This window comes from Otolemur garnettii, unplaced genomic scaffold (assembly GCF_000181295.1).
Source record: "Otolemur garnettii isolate 467f Iridium unplaced genomic scaffold, OtoGar3 scaffold00004, whole genome shotgun sequence".
Taxonomy (NCBI): Eukaryota; Metazoa; Chordata; class Mammalia; order Primates; family Galagidae; genus Otolemur; species Otolemur garnettii.
In genome coordinates, this window is record NW_003852399.1 from 5,861,964 (window position 1) to 5,886,593 (window position 24,630).

A 24,630-nucleotide genomic window follows, 5' to 3' on the forward strand; every position below is an offset into this window, starting at 1 on the left:
ACCCCTCATTATCCTTTCACTATAAAACCTGCTTTAACCCCTAGCTCAGGGAGGGAGATTTGAACCTGCCTCCTGTATCTTTGGTGTTTAGCTTTCCATTGCACACAGACAAACAAACCCTGTTCAAAATGGGTCCCACTCAAACCCTGTTTGGTTGGGTAACACACCACCTTCATGCCTTCCCCATGCAGTTCTGAACCATGTAGGATAATAGAGGCCTGTGACAGGTGATGATCAAAACTGCAGAGCCAGTATTGGGGAGCACAACTTGGATTTATGGCAATATTAAGCTTCCTTTTGCTGCTGACCAAATCATCCTGACCAATCCCCCTGGTCCTGATGGTGGGGGGAATGCTGCAGTGAGCCTCTGCTGAAAACCTTAAGGCATCAAAAAGCAAGAGAACATGTGCCTCTGGTGGCAGCTGGATCCCCAGGGAAAAGTGGATAGGGGACAGATGTACACATCCCCATTTTCCACTCCCCAGTTTGCCAGTGAGACAAATCACTCCTTCTTGGGGAAGCTTGAGCACAGGACCAGAAAGAAGCTAGGAGCATCACATGCATTGATGTCCCTCCACACGGAAACACACAGCCAGGGGAAAGGAGGTTCCACATCAGAGCTTTAAGTACTTTGTCTCTAAAATACTTCAAAACAGCTTGTAAGAAGGAAATTAATCTCCTCATTTTAAGATGAGAAAACTGAATTAAGTAAGGGCACGCTGCCACACAGCAAGCAGGTGGTGGGGCTGGGATTTGAATTCAGGTTTTTCTGACTCAATATCCCTTGCTCTTTCTGCCTGGTGCCCTGCCCTCTCCTTTACGAACCCATTCGTTTCTGTGCAGCCCCTCTCCTCTCCGAGAATGCTTGCTGACAAGGTAGGCAGTTAGGTCAGAATGTAGGAGCTGTAGCCTAATAAAAACAACATTAAAAAAACTTGGTTAAAGAAATGTGGGCTAGATAGCCAGGTGTTGTGGGGAGCACCTATAGTCCCAGGTGCTCGTGAGGCTAAGGCCAGAGGATCACTTGAGCCCAAGAGACCGAGGTTGCTGTGAACTATGATGATGTCAGGGCACTCTACTGAGGGCAGCAAAATGGAAAAAAGAAACAAGGAGAGAGAGAGAAAGAGAAAGTGAGATAGACTGAGGTTGCTTTGAGCTATGATGATGCCCCAGCAGTCTACCCAGGGCAACAAAGTGGAAAAAAGAAAGGGGAGACAGAGAGAGAGAGAGAAGTTTGGGCTGGGAACTATCGTTGCAGTTGGAGTGATCAACCAGGCAGGAGTCCTATTTAAGTTGGATTTTGAAGGGTAAATGTTATTCCAGTGGACTATATGCATTTTGTTTCTCATTATTCCAGTTTATTGGATCATAAGAATCAGCCCAGACACCCCCTGCTCTTTCCTCGCCATGTGTTAATTTCTGGGTATCAGTTTAAGTTTGGACACACTATCAATTACCCGGGCAGGTTTCTTACCCATTCTGTGTAAGTGTCTTCATCTGTTAAATGTGATTCTGGTAGAGACTAAATTAGACCGAGTCTACAAAGTGTTTGGGTCACAGCCTGGCTCAACCCTTTTCCCTCTCTCCTCTCCTGATTGTAAGTCCCACTTTTGTTGCTACTTTTAGAAAACCACATTCATGTCCAGGGGCCTCTCTGACTTTGATGCTGTCTGACCTTGACGCTGTCCGCTGCCGGACACCCACCCCCTCAGGCCGCCTGGTTGAAGCCTTATCTCCAGTCGTTGCACAAACATCTTCTGGCCCCTCACAGGGGCAGAAACAAGGTGTTGCCGTGGTCTGATTCTTCTGTGAGTGCCCGCTGCTCTTCACAATGAAGCTCATTTCTGTTTTCAAAAAGAGAACTGGTGACAGTGTGTGGAGCTGGGGAAAACCCTGGTTCCCTTGCTTCCCTGCACACGGCCCATTAGGTCCTCCATCCCCAGGTTGAGAATGAGGTGTCTGCATCAGAACTAGGGTGGTGGCTATGGAGGCTTTGTCCTCCTGTGGGGTTTCATGTAAATCCCAGGAGAGGCTGGACTGGTCTGGATCTACTCAGGTTTCCAAATGACTCCTTGATCTCCCAAAATGAATTCCACAATGAATTTCACTTTAGGTGTTTCCCTCTTATAGGAATAGCTCCTCTTTCTTCTCCCCTTATATCTCCGACCTCTCCGGTCCATACCTTGAGAGCAGAGCCCAGGTTTGTTTCATTTTAGGCCTCCCTACTACCACCTGCTCGCTCCTTGACACCTCTCACCCCACACATGCAGTAACTGGCATTTTGTTTAACACATAAAAGGTGTTTATTCTATATGTGATCAATTAATGAAGTCTTAGTAAACTTACCTGGTCTGATATGTTAACTTAAGGAGTCTGGGGACTTCAGAAAATAGAATGGGAGTCAGGACATCTTGTACCGTCACCCAGCTCTGCCAGTATAATCATAATAATAACAACAACAACGACGATAATGATAATAATAATAGTAACATAATAAATCCTAGCATTCATTCATCACCTTCTATATTCCAGGTAGATGTAGAGGTCTTCCCAGCCATTTTTTACCTAATTCAATCTTTACAACAACCCTTAAAATAATTACCATTATTCCACTCTACAGATGAAGAATCTGATTCTTAGAGCAGTTCATTTGCCTGAACTTCCCTCAGCTAATAAATTGGTAAAGCTGAGATCTGACCCCCTTGGCTACCAACATACACAAGCTTTTTACCAGTTTGGTACCTTTCCTGCGTCACCTTGCCACTGGCTAAGTCCAGCCAAATCCCTTCTCCCCTTGGGCTTCACCGTCCTCATCTGTGAAATGGAAGCAGAGAACAGAGGATGCGATTGCAGAGTCCCTGTTAGAACTCTCTCCCTGTGAGATTAGCTGTAATCCCTCCAGTTTGCTCAGCCTTCTACAGTTCATAAAGCCTGCGTTCACCCTCCTCATTAAGCAGATTGCCTTGGAAACAAGATTTGCCTAAATGACCAGATCTGCTCCCTAGAGTCCCCGCTCCAGGAAAATCCCAGCAGGAAGGAGTGGTTCCAGGAACAGGCCCACCTGTGCTCGCCCTGAAGTCGCAGGAGCCACAGCCTGTCCTTCCAGTCCGGTTGTCTTCTCAGAGGCTAGCAGGGTTCCAGTGTAGAGTGGTTAGACCAGTGAAGCCACCCACCTCCTTGCACAATCCAGGGACTGGGCACAACATGCCTCTAGGAAACACATGCACAGAGATGTTGTAAACAGTTCCGGGAGCCAGGACTCATCCAGCCCTTTGGGCTACAGGAGGAGAATTGTCACTTGTCTCACGTATTCAGCAAACATGTATGGCAATGCCCACGATGGGGCCTCACTGTGCTAGGCACTTAGGATAAAAGATGGTACTTTCTTCTCTTAAGGAGCTCATCGTGGAGGAGGGAGTAGAGGGCCAAATACACAAACAGACAAATCCAACACGATTCAGCACTTGTGAGCTGTGGGGCCCTAGAATATTGCACGCCCTGAGCCTCCCTGCCTCCTCAACCAAGGTTGATTATATCAGGGTTAATTATATCCCATCTGTGCTCTGTCTTCTGCAGCTTCCCACATCCTATGGACCATTCCTGTCTTCCAAACACACCTCCTAAGCCCTCATCCCTTTGCCTTACGGTCCCCACTGTTCCCTCTACCTGGACTGTCCCTTCCCCAGTATGCCTCAACCCCAGCACCTAACATGATCTCAGGTACACAGTAGAGGATGAATATTTGCTGAATGAATAAATCCCACAAGATCAAGTTCTCTCTTTCCCTCTTCGCCCCCATGCCCACCCCCTTGCCCTCAGTCTTGCTTGACTTCCACAGGCAGGACAATTATTTGTCTTCCCCTTGAGATGTAAACTCCTCACGGGCAGACGCTGCGGGTGACGTAGAATGAGCACTCAGTGACCATTAGTGAAAGGGAAAAACAAATTGGTCAGGAAAGGTATTATTATCTTTGTCTTAATAATGCCTCTTAGGTTCTGAAAAATCCCAGAGGGCTTTTCTAATAATACTGGAAGGTGAAGCAACTTACCCAATCACACAGGGACCCAGGCAGCCTCATCTCCTGGCCTGAATCTGAGCAGTCAGACCACAGCTCTCCTAGGCATTTTTTTAAAGTACTTATTTCGTAAATTCTAAATGTATATTTTTCAACATCTTAGGGAATTGGGATGTATTTTTTTTTCTTTAATGGTAAATAAAATAAGTGTGATGTATCTTATAACCAATGTGTTCCCAGATTTGATGAAATACATTATTAGCCATAATTGGAAAGAAAAGAAACACAAGTGGTCAAGTTCACTGTCACTAGTCCAGATTAGAACCACAAAGGAGAGACCATTCCCACCACTGCATTTGACAGAGATCAAAAGATGAAAAAAAAAATCAAGGCAGTTGGAGGTGAGGGGAAGGAAAATACAGCGCTCACATGAAACTGATGAAGCGATATATTTGCATAAACTTTTGGAGGGAAATTTGAAAATTTTTGACGCATGTCAAAAGCTTAAAAACAGGCTTGCCCTTTGACCGAGGTACTCCACGTCTGGGAATTTATCCTAAAGACAAATTCTTAGCTATGCTCAGAGATTTATCTACAAGCATATTCTCAGGAGACTTGCTAATTGAATGAGACAAACCGGAAGCAACTTGCATTTGCCAACTATTGATCTAATAAATGAAAGCAGTTTTAGATAATTGAACAATACAAAATAATGATGAATACTGTAAATAGTTACAATGGATCATAAATGATGTGTGTGTGTGCAGAGAAAAGCCATTTGCTTCTCCAACAAAACTTGGCTTCAGGGCGGCACCTGTAGCTCAGTGAGTAGGGCGCCGACCCCATATACCAAGGGTCGTGGGTTCAAACCCAGCCCTGGCCAAACTGAAACAGAAAAATAGCCGGGCATTGTGGCGGGCGTCTGTAGTCCCAGCTACTCGGGAGGCTGAGGCAAGAGAATCACCTAAGCCCAAGAGCTGGAGGTTGCTGTGAGCTGTCACACCACAGCACTCTACGGAGGATGACAAAATGAGACTCTGTCTCTAAAAAGAGCAAACAAACAAACACAAAAACTTGGCTTCATTCTGATTCTACTTTTATTTGAACATAATTCTGAATTAATAACCACCATAGTATAAAATACTTGAGGTTAATAAAGTTACAGGTGTTTTTTTTTCCACAGCTGAGTTTTAATAACTTTTAAAATGTGATAACTCCAATGTTCTTTTGTTCTTTTCAAAGTGTATTATTTTGAAATAATTTCTCACCTAACAGAAATGTTTCAAGAATAGTATAAACAACTCTGTACACCCTTTGTCCAGATCCACCAATCTTTAGCAGATTGCCTTGAATTATTTCACTCAAGCCCCTGCTCTCTCTTTATATTTGTGCTTACATAATTCTTTTTTATGCCACATTTGAGAGTATCTTATGTATATCCTGCCTTTTACCCCTTTATATTACAATATGTATTTCCTAAGAACAACGATAGTCTCTTACATAATCCCAGTACCATGAGCAAGTTCACAGGACTATTAGCAAGTTCAATCCTAGAGATACAACACTTTTATCTAAGCTGTGTAGCATATTCCTACTTAATCAACTGTCCCCACAATTTCTGTTACAGGAACTTGATGTTTGCCTTGTCTAGGGTCTAGTTCAGGACAACATTGCATCTAATTGCCACGTCCTCTTGTCATCTTAATCTGGAGGAGTTCGTCAGGCTTTTTTTGTCTTTCATGACGCTGATAATTTTTAAGAACACAGACCTGTTATTTTATAGACTGCCCTTTAGTTTAGGCTGTCTGATGCTTCCCCATAATAATTTGATTTAGGTTATGTGATTAGCTGGAATCTTACGTAAATGATGGATTCTTCTGAAGGTATCACATCTAGAGACACATAACTCTTTTCATCCCTGATTACTAACTTTTATCATAGTTACCATGTGTGCTTTTCCAAAGTATGGTGATATTTCTCCTCATATAGCCAATAACTAATTTGTGTGACGATTCTTTGAGGCTTTATTAGTTTCCTGACCTTTATCAGACTTATTCTCCACCTCCTACTTAGAAACCATTGATGAATCTTGCTTAATTTTTAGCATATAGCTGCCAAACAGTGATTTTGCTCATGTAATCATTCCATGTTTAGTAATTCTAAGAAAGAGATGCTCCTTTATTTATCATCAAGATAGACGCACAGGGGTTTGTTTTTATTTTTGTGGGGTTTTTTTTTTTAAGAGATGGGGACTTGGTATATTGCTTAGACTGGTCTCAAATGCCTGCAAACCATCCTACTGCCTCGGCCTCCCAAAGTGCTGGATCACAGCCTCCCTCCATGCCTGGGTTCATAGAGTCTTATGCAGAATTTTATGCAATGGGTTATAACCCATTACTGTCCATATTTATCTTGATACTCAAAATTGTCCTAGGTTTGGCCAATGACAGCCCATTCAGGCTGGTTCCTGTGACTTTTTGACATGCTCCATCATTTTTTTGAGCACTTCCTGTTTTTCTGGCACAACAAGATGTTCTAGACTTATCTTGTACTTTCCATGCCTGGGAATCAGCAATTCCTCCAAGGGGACTGATTGCTTTCAGTGCGTAACAACACTTAGAAATCAAAATATGGGCAATATAGCTGTCTCAGTTTTCTTCTTTTCAGTTGTCTTCTATTTTTAAAAAACAATCAATCATGAATGCCTTTATAATGAGAAAAATCAAAGTTATTTTTACATGATTCTTAAAGAGAAGGAAAACAGCAACAAGATAGTGGACTATCAAAAAATCCTTTGGGGAGCCAAAATTCCTGAGGCCCATGTAAACAATTTTCATTGCTGACTTTGTCAAATGCCAAAGGCAGCAGCTTCAAAGCAGAGGGTGGCCCCAGGAAGTCAGCATGAAGAGCTGCCCTCCATCTTCAGCGTGTAGAAGGCACGTCAGAGTCTGCTGGGTGAGAGCGGGGCCCAACCTGGAGACACAGAGTGAGGAGAACAAGAATCCAACAGAGAGGAGGCATCACCCAAACCCGCTGCTGACAGGAGCCACCTGACTCCCAAATTTTTGGATTCACCAGGCCAGCCGCCTGGAACATCCACCACCCACACGCACACCCGCTTCGCAGTTCTGGGAACCAAACAGAGCTGGAAGAAGGGAGGACTTGTTGCCAAGACACAGTGAAGGCTCGTGTCTGTTTAACTATTTTAATTAATTTTTGACATGCTGCCAACATGAGTGACCCCTGCCTTTTGCCAAGAAGGAGAGGCTGAGACCCTTTCCATCCCCTTCTGAAGGAGCCTTGTTGGACTGGTAACAAACGTTCGGCCTCTGGCCCAGCTGTGGCCCAACTCTGACCCTGAGTGACTGCTCCACTTTGGGACCATCCTTACTTGGCATCATGGAAGAATCTGTCACAGCAGCAGCTCCTAGGAGCAATCCTCCGTGTCCTGAGGGAAGCCTGCCCTCTCTGTGGGCTTCTACACCCTTCTCCAGGTCCTTCAAGAAAGGCTGTGAATCCTGGACACCTTCACTTTTTTTTTTCTGATATAAAACTGTGAGCTCTTCTGCTAAGGCCTGCATCCCCTCCCCTGAAAGCCCTGCCTGTGGGCTTCCCCAGCCCTCATTCGTGTGGTCTCAGTGCCAAGCACAGCGTCTGACAGTGGAGTGATGAATAGATGAGTTGAGGCCACACAGTTGAGGCTGCCCAAGGCCAGCAGAATCAGGACAGGACACTGGGGTTCAGCTCTTCATTCTGAGCCAAAGCTGAGAGAGGCTGACCCCCCAAGTCTACTCCACCCTCCACCCTCTCCTGCCATCACTAACCCCTCATCCTGGTTTGGTTTTGCTCTGCAGGCTTTACCATGGCCTCCATCTCCCCAGCCTTGCCCTGTTCTCTGAGCTGCTCCATGATAGCACAGAGGAAGCTGCCTCCCTGCTCACAGCTCTCCCCCAGCCGGGCACGGCATGGGGCATGTGGTAGGCACTCTGTGGCTTCTTACTGAGGGATGAATGAATGACTAAGTGAATGAATAAATCCTTGCTCCACATAAAGGCCAATGTTCTGCCCTCCAGGCCTTGCTTTAGCTCATCTTACAACTGGCATATTAAACTCAAGCTGTGCCCCTTCCTTAGGTGTCTCCTGGGGATGGTAACAACTTCTAGATCTTTCTCTCTTTGTCATCCCCCCAGATTCTTTGGTTGTCCTCCTTGCTTCATCTTTTGTGCAAGGAGAGTGTCTACTAGGGTGTGCACATTGTCCTGGACAGTAGGATCCAGACAGGACTGGGCCTGGGTCCTGAAGAGATCACTGACAGATGAACATCAGGAAGAAAGCGAGAGCTAGGTGGACAGGAGCCAACTGGCTTCCTCATGATAAACCCTGTCAGCCTTGACTTGGGGCCAGCCACCTAAGTTTTCTGAAACTGCTGAGAGGTTGGTTAAATGCTAAGCACTATTCGTACAGCAGCATTAAGCCCAGTGATTTCTAGCTCAGGATGTTCTGTTGGGTGTGGAAGAACATGGTTATTTGAAATTCTTGCAGCAAAGATGCGAAAGCTGTTCTAGGTAAAAGGCTGACAAATCTGTCACCACCTCAGAAACACATGGAGAGAAATGGGGGAGAAGGGTGGGGCCTCCTCTTCATGAGAATATGGAGGAAAAATACTTCTCTGGGGGTGGAGGAGAAGGCTGGTGTTTCACAGGAACAGGACATTTGGATCCATTCTATATATTTTTCTTAGCTTTATACTCTTTATAAAATTAATATGTGCTAAATCTGGGAAAAAATACACAGAAGGGTGATCTCTCCAAATCCTCCCCATATAATACTGGGGAGATATTCTCTTTTACTGTCTTTTCTAAGCATGAGTTTTCTATCTATGTATTTGAGATCATGGCGTATCATACTTTCTTGCTTTGCTTACTTAGTATCCCACAATTACTTTCTTATAGTATTTAAAAAACACAACTCAAAATAATAGTATCTTCTATGCGCTCATGGAAAGTGCTTTCGTAATCCTCTGAATGGACACGTTTCAGTACCCAAATAGTGGAGTACATCCAGGAAGATGGAGATCTTCAGAAAGAGATTGATGTAAGAAATCAGTGAACCGACCAGGCACAGTGGCTCACACCTATAATCTTAGCCCTTTAGGAGGCTGAGACAGGGATGGGGGCAGTGGGGGTGAGGGAATTACTTGAGGCCAAGAGTTCAACACCAGCCTGGGCAATATAGCAAGATCCCATGTCTACAAAAAATTGAAAACTTAAAACAAAAATTAGCTGCTAGGCATGGAGGCATATCCTTGTAGTCCCAGCTACTTGAGAGGCTGAGGCAGGAGGATCCCTTGAGTCCAGAGTTTGAGGTTGCAGTGAACTATGATCACACCACTGTCCTCCAGCCTGGGCAACAGAACAAGACCCTGTCTCTAACAAGAGAAAAGGGTCGGGGAGGGGAGAAAGGGAAAGGGCATGGGAAGGGAAAGAAAGGAAAAGAATGAACATATTAACTTTACCTGCAATGCTCAACTTGAAAAGGAGATTCAAGTTTTCAAGTGTTTTATATATATAATAATCAAAATTACTATTTTTAAGAGTTAAACTTTATCATACTTACTTTTAACATATCATACAACTATATCCTATTTTACTTAACCTTTCTTCTAAAAGAATTCAAATTTTTAACAATTCTAAATAATTTCGTAGTGAACATCTATGGGTATAAATTTTTGTCTTAACCTTAGTTAATTTTCTTTGACGAGATTCCTCTAAAAGGAATTCTTAGTGTTTATCAACTTACCCTCCCCTCTGGGCGGTGTCTCTGTCAATACACCCTCACAAGCACCGAGTACTAACATTTTTAAAAATAATTACTAATTTGGTGCTCATTCTTTTAACTATTTTTTTTTGACAAGAATGTATTTTCTTTATAAAAGTTCTACCCAAAATACATTTTTTCCCCTTAACTTAAAAACAACAGCTTTGGAAAGCACAGTTTGAGTTGTTATAATTCATTACACATTTTCTAAACAGCACTGAAAGAAATCAATAGAATGGATTAAATGTTTAAAACAGAAATTTTTATTTCAGAAGCTTGACTTTGTCCTTCAGTAACTTAAAGGTGGGGTTTCTTGCTGATTTTCTTGTTAGAGATGACCAGGAAATCTCTTGGATCAGTGACGTGCCTTCCTCACTGTGTAATACTGAGCTAAAACTCTTTTCCTTAGCTTTTGGGTTGCTGCTTCCTTGTCTGGGGCCAGGTTCAGAATTGCTTTAATGTTCTCTTCCAGTTGAATTTACCTTTTGCAGGAGCCACGTGGCCTTCCGTTTCTCCACCCTAGGACCGTCCTGCAACCTCATCATTTCCTTCTTTGAATTTGTTTCAGTTTCTGGGAGCTTCTGCCTCCTTTCCCCGGCACCATTATTTGTCTCTTCCCGGCCCCCAGCTCCGGGGCCCGCTGCTCCACGTCCCCTGCAGGCTGGCCCTTGAAACTCTTCTTCTTGCTCTTCTTCCCGGCGGAGGCACTGCCCTCAAGGTCAGCTGCAAGGTCAGCCTCCTGCCCCTTCTTGCGTTTCTTAGGCTTTTGATTCTTTGCGTTATCTTGGTGGCTTTCTAATTTCAGGTCTTTCTTTTCTTTTTTCCGATTCTTCCGCCGCTTTTCCTTTCTTTCTCTTTTATTCTTCTTTGCCTCTGCTCGCTCTTCCCTGGCATCCCTCATTTTGGAAGGTGGGACCTTAGCGGAGGTCTCTGCCCGTGGATTTGCCGTGCGCTTAAGAGCCTGGGGGGCTTTTCCCTTCCTGAGCAGCACACTGCTGGAAGCTTCCGAAAAGAGAGTCCACACCTGCTCAAGAATGGATTCATTATGAACTTTTAAACCGCTCTTCACCCAGCTCTGAAACTTTGCCTTTTTCCTGGGAATGTTGTCAAAAGCAATAATTTGTTCTGCAAGTTCTCTGACCTTGGGGCTGACATTGGGTCTATTCATTAATTCATTAATTTTCTGAACCCACGCCTGCTGCTTACTATCGCCCTGGTAGGCTTTACCTTCATAACCTTTGCTGCCGTGCGGGTACTTCTGATCTTCGCGTGTGCATCTCAGGTGGTTCTTATAGTCGTCGCCCCAGAAATCTCTACCACAGTCGGTGCAAGAAAAGCATTCGCAGTTTTTGCAAACGGACACATGCTTTTCCGCTTGTATTTTCTTCACTGATTCACCACATGCGTTGCATGTAAAAAATGCCATTTTTAGCTAAATGGCTAAATGTTCTCTCACCAAGATCGGCTTTAAGTCTTGTCCTCTCTGCATCCGCCAACGGTTTCAACCGGCCAGTGGCGAGCGCGTGGAGTCCCCGCGCCCCACCCCGCGATGCCGTCACATCCTTCGGTGCTTCCCGCAGAATTCGCTCTGATTCCTTTAATCTTAATCGGTGCTTACCTATTACTAGCGGATCTAATTCTTTAAAATATATATCATGAGCTATTGTCCCCGAGAGAGGATGGCTCCTGCAGTCTTTAAGGGAAGAAGAAGGCAAAAACTCTTGAAGGAGGGGAAGACATTGAGCCACGTTTTGTTTGCTTGGTTTTGTTTTGTCCTTGGAGGTTTCTTCCTTTCACTGCTTGGGAGAAATAGAAGCTAAGAAAAGGCAGCTTGGGGGCCAGGCCAGCAGGACTTGCATCAGCTATGAGTCAGCTGAAGCTCGTAAAGTTAATCTTCCTAAGAAGCAATCCCAGTTACATCACTGACCTGCATACACGACACTTTGTATAGCTGCCCATCTCCTGCCGAGAGAAAGTCCCGCTCCATGGAACCCCACCCGCCCTCTCCAGCATTTTCCTCTGGTCTTTTGCGTACAACCTAGCTTCTATTCCATAGACTATTTGCCTGTCTTCAAACACACAACCCAAGTGCAGCTTCTTTCCTTTGCTCAGGGAGTTATTCTCCTCCCCGCCCCCCACTGAAATGCCCTCCCTGCTTAACCCCCATGTCAATCTTACCTTCTTTCAATGTTTCCAAATGCCACCTGTCCTCCAATCATGCTTGTGGACATTCTCTAAAGTCCAATTAAGATGCAGGTATATATGCCTTCTCATAAGGAAGCTGAACTTCGTAATGCTTTAGTTTTGTTTTTAATTATTGTGGGTATATAATAATTGTATACCTTTTTATCAGGCATACAATTTTGCCCCTTCATTTGTACCTTCATTTGTAACTAAGGTAGGTGTTAAGGACCAAAGTCCAACACCTTGGTGTGTTGTATAATGATTAATTTTGGGTGTCAGCTTGACTGGGCTAAGGGATGCCCAGAGAACTGGTAAAACATTATTTCTGGGTGTCTTTGTGAGACTGTTTCTGGACAATATTAGCATTTGATTCAGTACACTGAGTCAAGAAGATCCATCTTCCACAACATGGGTGGGCATTATGCAATTTGTTGAGGGTCTGAATGAAGCAAAAAGGTGGAGGAATGACAAATTTTTATCTGCTTGAGCTGGAACATCCATCTTCTTCCGCACTTGAACCTCAGTGATTTCTCCTGGTTCTCAGGTCTTTGGACTCAGACTGGGACTGAGACCATTTGCTCTCCTGTTTCTCTGGCTTTGGGGCTTGGACTGGAGCTATACCACTAGCCTTGTTGTGTCTTGGTTTGCTGATGGCAGATCATGGGACCTCTCAGATTCCATAATCACATCAGCTAATCCCTCATGGCATATTTCTTTCTTTATAGCTGTACATAAATATATCCTATTGGTTCTATTTCTCTGATGAACCCTGGCTAATACAGCTAGACTCATCCACTTGCCACCTATGTACCTTGAGCAAATTATTCCATCTCAATAAAAATCAGAAAATTAAGTGAGATCATGAGATAAAGTATCTACAGTTTCTGACATATAGTAGAATGTTGACAAATGTCAGTTTCTACCTTAGTTTATCCTGTCTTGCCTTACAGTGGTATACATAATGTTTATGCCAACTCCAGATCATCTCTAGAGTAGAAAGTCCTGACTGGAAGAACACAGTTTCTTGTACATGCAAATGTCTTCTGCACTATAGCATCTAGTATTATGTATTACACATGGTAAATATTAAATTTGTATGTGTTGAATTTGAATAAGATTAAAGCAAATCATTGAGAATTTACTTTTGCCTGAAATCCAGTAAGTGAAAGAAATGTACATAGCTTCTGTAATAAACCAACCAAAGACATGAATGAGGATAAACTCAGTTTCCAGGAATGGAGTTTACATTCTCTCATTGTGAGACTCTGGGAAAGCCATTTACGTTGCGTAGAAGCCTTAGTTCCTGAGTCTTTAAAGGGAGATATTAATAGAACTTACCTCATCGAGTTCCCTGGGAAGAGTAAATGAGATCGTATGTTGAGTGGCCAGCACCAGGTCCATAGTAAGCACTTGATCAAAATGAGTTATCATTTCTATGATAATAGAAGACAAAGATGAAATATCATGAGAATTAAAGGTATTGAGGAGAGATTAAATATATGTATATTTCACCTATTTCATATTACTTAAATTTGCCAAGAATGCTCTTTAATCATAGTGTTTGTTGAAATTCACTTGTTTAATGTCTTTTTAAAAAAAGAGATGTTTTAAAAACAAATAGGGAAATCTTCAATTAATATTAGTTGTCTGGACTTGCTGAAAATGCCATGATGCAATCATTTTAAATTCTATAGAAAGTCTGTATCTTGCAGCTAGGGTAGCAAGACCATAGAACAATTTCATTGTTAGCATTCGTTTGCAATTTTATTGTCATTTAGTCATTTATAGTATTTACTGTGTGCCAGGCACCTGATAAAGCACACTCAACATAGAAGAAGCATCTTCGTGGCCTAGTGATTAGGATTCAGTGTTTTCAATGTATAAGGGCAATAAGTAAAAAAGATTTTATTTTTTTACTAAAAACTGTAGGATGGGGAAAAATAGAAGAGAATTGATACATACACAGTTCTCCTATAAGCTAGGTGGTAGGAAATAGAGCATTTACTCTGAGGGTTTCTCTTGTCCTGGGACTCAAAATGATAATAGTAATAATAATCTGGGTGGAAATACTTTAAAAGCATCAGAGAAATACAAAGCAATACTTTCTCTTAATCAGCCCTTATCACCTAGCATAGAGCAGAGCTTTGCAGAAATGAGACCTCAGGACAATTGGGTTTTGATGGGCCAGGACTCAGGAAGTCAGAGGCGGATAGAGAAGGTTTGGAACCTTGAGCTTGACCTGCCCCATGACTTGGCCAAAAGCCAACACCAAGAAGGCAGTGTGGGGAATAAGAGGCTACTGTGGATTTGTGCCTAATTCTCTTTCATGTGTTTAGCTCCACAGGCAGCATCCATGGGCTCTGGATTTATCCAGTCATTGCACAACATCCTGTTCTGCACTTCTCTGGGCTTAAGCACGTCCACAGCCAGATATTGCTGATCATCCTGGGTAGAGTGGCCCATGGTGATGAGCTGTGGGGGCAGATTAGCTGGTAAACAAGTCTCAACTGGGCCTCCTGGGCTCCTATTCTGCCTGAACCATGACTGTGCATCCCTCACTAGCCTGAGAGGTTTCCTGGCTCACTCACAGCCCAGCCCACACTCTGATTCACCCTTGCTGTCCTGTGGGGAGACATGAGTCTCTCTGTGCAGAGCAGCTAGGCAGCGGGAAGTGCCTAATGGATCTGCATGACAAATGCTCTTTTTCCTTTTGTCTTTAAAAAAAAAATTTGGCAAAGTACCTGCTTATCATGGAAAAAGAAAAAAATAAAAAATAAAAAATATCATCCCAGTCTCCACTAACCAGAAGTAATAACCTTAACACTTCAGTATATGCTCACTCTGGGGGAGATACACACATACACACACACGCACACACACAGAAGTTCCCCCAAAATGCATGCACATTTTAAGAAAGGAAAAAAACTATATTAAATTTGAAATACTCAAGTCATGTTTGATTTCTGCAATTATAAGAGGTGCTCAATGTGACTTGTATTCATCTTTTATTATTGGTATATATTGAGGGCTAAAATTTAAAACAGTTTTTTTCCTTTCTTAAAAGGTGTATACATTATTTTTAGCACCCTCTTATATATGTCATATATATAATGGGTCATGAATACAAAAGTCAGGAAAGGTAAATGAAGGTCTAAGGTCCTTGAAATTTCTGGAAAATGGTAAAAAGAGCTGTCTATGGGAAGGTAGTGCACTAACTTTATGTTAACAGTAATAAGTCAAAGACACACATTAAAATCTCTAGTGTAACCACTGAAATAAAGATAAGAGCATGTTTAACTACACACACTATCTGAAGACACTGCAAAATGAACAAAAACAAGTAAGTTTAAAAAATGGAAGTAACTATTAGAAGGGATATAACACTTGGAAGGAGGAAACAGTAGAGGATAAATTTTATATTTTTATGACTTCTTGCCTGAGGGCTGGTCCTGGTCTGCATCATATAAGGCAGCTAAATCCCCAAAAGATAATCAGCAGGCCTTATGGCTTGAATAATCAGAGATAGAGTTCAGAGTAATCAGAGCTGATGTAAAGTGAGGATGCCAAACAGTGCAGCTGGCACTAAAAGAAATCAAAACTGCTGCTAATCTCATGGGAGACAAAGTTTACAGTTCAGCCAACTTAATTGTCCACCCCCCAAATTAATATTGTCTATAGTAATACAACAGAATATAAAGTTTTCGTAATATATCATTTACAATATGCAGTATATTCTCCAAAAGTAATTGATACACAAGACAATGGGAAAATGTTATCCTGGATAAAGCTTTTTTAAAAGACAGAAGCTAATAGGGATAGCCCATATGTTGGAATTAGCAGGTAAGGATTTTAAGGAAACTATTTTAACTATGTTCAAGGATGTAAATAAAATATACATGTAATGAATGACATGATAGGAAACTTCAGAAAAGGAGTTAAAAAAGCAATAACAAAAATCCAAATGGAAATCCTAAAATTGAAAGAATACAATATCTGACATTTAAAAGTCACTGAATGGGGCCAGACATGGTGGCTCCCACCTGTAATCCTAGTACTTTGGGAGACCAAAACAGATGGATTGCTTGAGGCAAGGAGTTAAAGACCAGCCTAAGCAAGAACAAGACCCTGTCTCCACAAAAAATAGAAAATTTAACTAGACCTGATGGTGCATGCCTGAAGTCCCAGCTACTAGCAAGCTGAGGCAGAAGGATCATTTGAGCCCAGGAGTTTGAGGCAATAGTGAACTACGATGATGCCATTGCACTCTAGCCTGGGGGAACAGAGTGAGAACCTGTCTCATAAAAAAACAAATCACTGAATGGGCTTAATAACAGAATGGAAATGACAGGAGAAAGAGCCAATGAATTTGAAGATAGATTAATGAAATTATCCAATCTGAAGAAAAGAGAGAGAAAAGATTGAAAAGAAATGAACAGAGCTTCAGAGATCTGGGCGAAATATCAAACAGTCTAACAGGTATGTAATTGAAGTCCCAGGGGGAGAGGAAGTGATACAGAAAAAGTATTTGGGAAACAATTGCCAGGTATTCCCAAGGTTGGTGAATACAAATTCGTAAACTCAGCAAACACCATTGAAGAAAACTACATTTAGTGAAATCACAGTCAAACCACTAAAAACCAAAGACAAAGAAAAATCTTGATAGTAACAAGAGAAAACTAATAATGAGCAACCATAATTGAATGATTTCTAACTGTTCATTAGAAAGTTTGGAGCACAGAAGGCAGAAAAATGGTATTTTGAAAGTGCTGAAAGAAAAAAAAAATTGTCAACCCAGAATTTATATACAGTGAAAACATCCTTTAATGCAACTGAGTGAATTTGCTGCCAGAAGATCTGCAAAGAAACAGTAAAGAAAGTTATTCAAGCCATAGGGAAATTTCACAAAATGGAAACTAACATCTTCAGGAAAGAAATAAGAATATCAGAAAGAATAAATTTGTGGATAAATACAAAGAATTATTTTTCTCTTAATTCCTTTAAAACAATATGCCTCTTTGAACAAAATTATAGCATTTTCTTATGGGTATGTAACTTAGATGAACTCCTCTGACAACAATGGCACAAAGAATGGGAGTGGGTGTATAAAATGGACCTATATCATTATGATGCTCTTACATTTAAAATGAAGTAGTACAACATTAGCTCTAAATACACTGGGGAAAGTTAAGGATGTGTATTTTAATCTTTAGAGCAACCATTAAAAAAAAATACAAAGACAGGGCGGCGCCTGTGGTTCAAAGCAGTAGGGCACTGGCCCCATATACCGGAGGTGGCGGGTTCAAACCCAGCCCCAGGCCCCCCAAAAAATACGAAGACAGAGGTACAGCTAAAAGGCCAATATACTGTACAAATTGAAATGGAGTTATATAAATTATTTAATTAAAACATGTATTCTTAACTAGGCAATATTGCACTAAAGGGCTTGAAATTGGTTCTTGGAAGTAAAATAATCTTAACTATTTTTAATATAAAGCAGGCATCCTCAAACTATGACCCATGGGCCACATGCAGCCTTTCTAGGACATTTATCCAGTCCACCAGGTGTTTTTGCCACCACGCCTGTGTTTTAGCAGCCGACTCGTCCCAGGGACCACAGTCCAGCCCTCCAACATTCTGAGGGACAGTGAATTGGTCCCCTATTCTAAAATTTTGAGGACCCCTTAAAAGCATAAATATACATAGAGTATATAAATAGATATATAGTATATTTGTGGTATTAAAACTTCAGGTGGACTATAATTGGGTTATATCTTTCATAAGAAAGCTATAAATTAGCTTCATTTCACTCAGTACATTGGATACTTTTTCTTCCATTCTTGTGATACTTTGCAAAGAAGAATATGTTCCAGCTCCATCCATGTAAACATAAAAAAGGTAAAGTCTCCATCTTTTTTAAGGCTGCATAATATTCCATGGTGTACATATACCACAATTTATTGATCCATTCGTGCGTCGATGAGCACTTGGGCTTCTTCAATGACTTAGCAGTTATGAATTGGGCTGCAACAAACTTTCTGGTACAAATATGTTTGTTATAATATTATTTTTGGTCTTCTGGATATATACCTAGTAGAGAAATTGTAGGATTGAATGGCAGGTCTATTTTTAGTTCTCTAAGTATTCTCCAAACATCTTTCCAAAAGGAATGTATTAGTTTGCATTCCCACCAGCAGTGTAGAAGTGTTCTCTTATCTCTTCATCCATGCCGGCATCTCTGGTTTTGGGATTTTGTGATACAGGCTAATCTTACTGGAGTTAGATGATATCTCAAAGTAGTTTTAATTTGCATTTCTCTGATGATTAAGGATGGTGAGTATTTTTTCATATATCTGTAGGCCATGCATCTGTCTTCTTCAAAAAGTTTTTCTTCAAGTCCCTTGCCCATCCTGAGATTGGATCACTTGTTCTTTTCTTGCTATTATGTTTGAGTTCACTGTGAATTCTGGTTATTAAACCTTTGTCAGAGACATAACCTGCAAATATCTTCTCCCATTCTAAGGGCTGTCTGCTTGCTTTACTTACTGTCTTCCTCATAAAATATTTGCCCAGGCCAATTTCTTCAAGAGTTTTCCCTGCACTTTCTTCTAGTATTTTTATAGTTTCTTGTCTTAAGTTTAAATCTATAATCCAGTGAGAGTCTATCTTAGTTAATGATGAAAGGTGTGGGTCCAGTTTCAGTCTTCTACAGGTTGCCAGCCAGTTCACCCAGCACCATTTGTTAAATGTGAAACTTACTATATGTAGAATATAAATGTCTTAACACAGTAACTAAGAAAATGCCATGAAGGCTATGTTAACCAGTTTGATGAAAATATTTCAAATTGTATATAAAACCAGCACATTGTGCCCCATAAAATAAAATAAAATAAAACTTCAGGTGGATGTGAGGAGGGAAAATGTCTAAATGGCTCATTAGGAGGATGATAATGAAAAAATGAATGTAGAGAACATTGAATTTGAATTAAACAAACAAAAAAAGGTAAGGAAGCAGAACATAGGAACAAAAAACAGATGGGAAAACAAATATTAAAATAGTAGTTCTAACTCTAAACATAATAATAATTACATTAAATATTAATGGACTAAACATAATGCTAAAAGGCTAAGCCTCCCTACCCTATAGTAGGAGATAGACACAGTTTGAGCTTTAGAGTAAGACAGGTCTCTATTTAGAACCCAGTTCATCACTTAGTTTCCTCAACTGTACAATAAAGAATTAGGTATTACTAGTACTTCATAGGCTTAAATGAGATTATCTATGTAATATGATTTGTACGTACAATGACAGCTCTGGTGGCCATTCCAGAAAAAGAGTTCCAAAATTGCTTTGAAGGGCAGACTAGGGACTGGTGTCAGTGCACAGCTTCCCAAAGGAGTACTTCAAAGGCAACTGAAGTGATATTCAGCAATGAGGTATGTAGCAATTTTTCTAGAACATTTAAGTTCACAAGGTTGGCACTTGTGGCTCAAAGGAGTAGGGCACCAGCCCCATATGCCAGAGGTAGCAGGTTCAAACCCAGCCCTGGACAAAAAAAACCCCAAAAAACAAACAAAAAAAAACACATTTAAGTTCACAAACAATTAAGTTCACAAACTTAATTGGCCAGACTTTGAACAGGGCCTAATATCTAGTAAATAATAAATATGAATTCCTTCTTTTACAACTTAATATAACATTAAAGAAGCCAGTGGGTAGTTTCTGTAGTTCCTATTGGCATAGGAAAGTTGGGTTCATCTCAAACGGGTTGATAAACTATAGTCACAGATAAAATCTAGACTGCCAACAGTTTTTGCAAATAAAGTTTTATTGGAACACAGTTGCGTCCATTCATTTATGATTGTGTGCAGCTACTTTTTGTGTATGACAGAGTAGAGACTAGTCTACACAGCTTAAAATATTCACTATCTGGCCCTTTATAGAAAATTTTTGTCCATCGTGTTCTCGAACATGCTAATGGAAATTTTAATTCCAAAATCCCCAGCCTTGTTTTTATTTTTGAGACATTTTATGCCAACTTTTTGATATTATCCATTTCTCTTCCACTCTAACACTTTTATTTCCATTTGTTTAGCATTAGATAAATCTACCTATAACAAAAAACAACACTGAGAATTACTTAGATATTTACTGGATGAACATTATAATCTAAACTTACTGTCTGATATCCTGTCTCAAAACCCTCTGCCTTTCTTTATAGCTTTCTATTGTGATATCTTTTAAAATGACAATAGGAGAATGGTATGAAACTCACTAAAATCCACTATCTTGCTTCATTGTTAAAAATCATAATCACTTTTGTATATACCTTATATATTAGCTTTAGAATTCATATGCATATTCTTATTTAATTGTTATTATTCCTATTTTGCAAGGAGAAAAAAGGTTGGGCCACTTGGAAAACAGGTAGTGGAAGTGTTCATACACCTCCTCTAATGCTCTTACTATCATATCATTTTATGCACAATCTATCCCTGACGTTTCTAGTTTTGCTGGGGGATAATCAGGGTGCATACCAAGTACAAAGGCAGTCCAAACTTCAGTAAGTAGACAAAGAGTATAGAAACCCTTAGAGGTCTCATAGAACTCCAAAAAGAAGAATTGAGACTTTTTAGTTAAGTAATTGGAGCTATTAGATCTGGCTTGCATGCTGTAAAAATTTACAAAAGCAGGAAGCATGCAATGCAAACCTATTAACTTAGCACAATAAACAACACTTGAACAAACCTCCCTTGTCCAGAGAAAACCCTGTGTGTGGTACCAGCACTCAGCAAATTTAACCAATTGTTCTGAAAGCCTGCAAATCACCAACCCTGTGCCAACCCAGGAGAGGAATGCAGCCTGAAGATGAACATGACCATGAACATGCTCTCAGGGTACTATGGTCCAGTAGGGAGATGGACAGACACGCACACACTAAGACCCACCTGAAGGAGAACAGAAGGAAATTTGTAGTGGATAGAGGTACAAGGGACATGTATTCTGGGAGTTCAAAATGTTTTATTCTGATATGGCTAAAACCCACAAAGGGTTCCCAAGGACAGTGATATTTGAGTCTACCAGTTTGCTAGATATTACCCATTTCTCTTCCAGATATATTCTCCACCCTCTCCAGGCTCTTGTGTATCCTGAAAGGCTAATCCCTATGGATTGTTTCAGTGGGCTCTTGTGACCCCTGATTAAGCATTTGGACAATGGGTGACTTCAGATGGGACGAGGGCAAAAGGAGAGAAAGGTCAGGGTCTTTGTTCCCCAGCTCCCATACTGCCAGGCCTGTGCTGGGGTTGTGTGGATTCCTCTATCAAGGGGACAATGCCCGTCAGGAGGCCCTTTCTCTCCAGTTCAGGAAAGAGCCCAAACCCTTCCGACCTAAGGGTGGGAGCAGTTCCTGGCTGCTGGCCTCCAGCACTTCCCTGGCTTTCTCTGATTTCCCTTAACCCTGCCCACTCAAGGGAGCTGATTCTTTATCAGCTTCACCTCAGTAACTCTTTCAGAACGTGCCCTCTGTCTCCTTTGGGGATCCTAGGATACACTCTGGAAGAAATCTTAATAACTATATAATATACTGCTTATGAACTTGGACTTTGGAGTCAAACAAAACTGTAATTTGAATTCCAGTTTCAGCACATACAGATCCCTATATGAACTTGGTCTATTTCCTTAACCTGTTTGAGACATAATTTTCATGTCTATATAATGAGGGTAAGAATACCTACCACACAGAGATTACAAAGATTAAATTAGATAATAGAATGCTAAGTACCCAATAAATGACAGCTCCTGCTAGTATCCTGGTTGCCATGTGGGAAATGGGGCCAAGTGAAGCTGCAGTTTCAGGGAGTCGTGAGACACGTGCAAGCTTGGAGCCTCTTGTGATGAGGACAGGGCTATCAGTGAGAGAATCCTTCCCGGGGCCCAGCAGTATAATACCCCAAGCTCCCCTGGCTCCCTCAGAACTGCTGCAAGACTTTCAAAATAGTAACAGAAGAGAAAACAACCATGTGCCTTGCTTCTTTTTTATCAAATGTGAGACCTCAGCACTCATCTTCTCAGCATCCTGCTTCCTGCTTCCTCCCCAAGAGTGCCCCATCTTCTGTAGTTGTATAAAGAGTGAGTGGCCTGTCCTCAGAACACGGTGGAAGAAAGAGCAGGCTCTGTCCAGGCAAAAGATCAGCTTCTCCTCAGGACTGCCCAGGGCAAGGTCACCTAGGGCAAAGGACAGTTTTGCTTGGAGCCAGAAAGAAGAGAGGGCACCACTGGCCTTTCTGCTGGCAGCTGCAGGGAAACAAAAGGGGCACCTTCCATTTCTGTTTTCCTTTTTGGCCACTGAAACTGGATTTGTTAAAACTATGAATTGATTGCCTACATTCGTAGGCCTAGTCATTTATTCTTTCATGCACTTCTTCATTTGTTCATACACTCTTTCTGTCATCTTTCCAACCATCCATTTATTGATCTATTCATTCATTAGTTCACGCATTCAAGGACTCATCCACCTATTCATTCAAAACAACATTCATTGCGTACCTCCTTAGTGCCATCCATCAGGCACAATGCAGGCTGTGTGGACAAAAATAACATCACTCAGGTATACGCTGCAGAATACCCAACACCTAGAAAGGCTGTCAGGGGTTGTCCAAGCTGTGAACACACAATCCATGCAGAAGGGGCAGGATCAGGAAAAGCATGGCATTGTAATAGGGTCCAGATTGTCTGTGCAGTGGTGAGGCAGCACAGGCCCTGGGGACCTGGAGCTGAGTGGAGAAGACAGAAGCTGAGGGTGAGGTGGAGGCACGGTGTGTGGATGCCTGGCCAAGGAGTTCGACCTGGTCCTATGGCACCAGGCACAGACTGGTTTTTCATTAGGGCAATGAGGTGTTTGACTTTTTTAGGAAGACATCTCTGCTAAGAAAGGAGAGACGTTAAGTCAGACAGACCAGACAGAAGGCTAAGTCTGAGCAGTGGGGACGGAGGTGAAGATTATTTGAGAACATTTCTGGGGAAGATTTTGACAAGTTATGTCTCTAAATCCCATCTAAGCAAAATCAGGTTTGAGGGGGAAAGTACCTTTATCTTGTCCATTCCTTTCCCAGAGTACACTGAAGCCATTATCCAAACCAGAACATTAACTACTGCACGGGCCCTTCAACAAGAGACCAGGACGATTCCCTTGGGCAATGGCCACGATTGCAATGAAACCTTGGGCTTAAAGATGTCTTTCTCTGCTGTCCCTGATAGAATCTTTCAGATGCTCTCATTTTACAAATGAGAAATACTAAGTGAGGTCCACAGAGGTTAAGTGACTTCTCAAGGTCATGCGACTTAAAAGTGACAGAGCTGAGTAGAGAACCCATGCCTACCAACCCTGGACTCCGGCCTTTCTACGGCATCCACATGTGCATAAGCAACAGTGCACACAGTAAGACTACAGCTGAGGTAAAAATCATCAAAGAAAAGAATTGCTGTGTAAGAGCCATTTTTTCTTGAAATTCCTTTCATGTTGTTCTAAAGTTTATTTAATAGTTGCAAAGTTGAATGCATATATATATCTATAAATTCACTGCTGTGAGGGGATGGGGGGCACAAATTCATTATGTTGTCATTTTATCAGAGAAGTTAAAAGGGGGAATCTAAAGTCTACCTGGTCATGGCCTCCTACATCTGGGACTTCTCGGTACTTGGATCATAAATCCGAGTGACCCTGAGCCATCCTGTGTAACTCTTCCATATAACTCAGGCATGCTGGCAGCTCCCTGCTTGCCTCCAGCTCTTCTTCTTGCTGGACTGTTTCCCTAATTATCCAGCCCGTCTCTGCTGCTTGCCTGACAGCACTGCTCGGTTCTGCAAGGCCTCCACCGACTGCGTCCTTCCCAGCCTTCCCATGAGCCAAGTACCACTTGCGGTATTTCTAAAGGACCCAGAAGATCCATGGTGCAGTATTTCATAATTTAACTGACACGCAAATGAATTTGACTCAGGTATGGACACACAGATCAAAGAACATGAGAACTTTGAAGTAGCCTAACATTTTTTTCCCTCTAGATTTAATGAGGTATAAATGACAAATAAAAATTGCATTTTTTCGAGGTGTACCACGTGCTGTTCTGATGTACATATATGTTATGAAATGACAACCACAATCGAGCTAATTACGATGTCACCTCACATTCTGATCTTTTCTGCGGTGAGAATACAAAGGGTCACTTGCTTAGGAAATTTCAAGTGTGTAATACGTTATTATTAATTCTAGTCACCATGCTTCACCTCAGGTCCCTGGAACTTTTTCATCTTATCACTACAAATTTACACCCTTTGACTATCCACATAGTACAATATTTTTAAATGATGTTTTAATTTTAATTTTGTATTCTAGACCATTGGGGTAGTTATCAATGTGATGTGTATTCTTTCCTTTAAAAAATAACTTGTCGGCTCGGCGCCTATAGCTCAACCGGCTAAGGCGCCAGCCACGTACACCTAAGGTGGCCGGTTCGAATCCCCAGCCCGGACCCGCCAAACAACAATGACGGCTGCAACCAAAAAATAGCCGGGCGTTGTGGCGGGCGCCTGTGGTCCCAGCTACTCGGGAGGCGG

The 24,630-nt window shown here is 41.7% G+C and overlaps 1 pseudogene; it reads right to left on the reverse strand.

Moving 5' to 3' along the window:
- Positions 1-10,096: 10,096 nt before the first annotated feature.
- LOC100956111 lies at positions 10,097-11,259 on the reverse strand (annotated as a pseudogene).
- Positions 11,260-24,630: the final 13,371 nt, after the last annotated feature.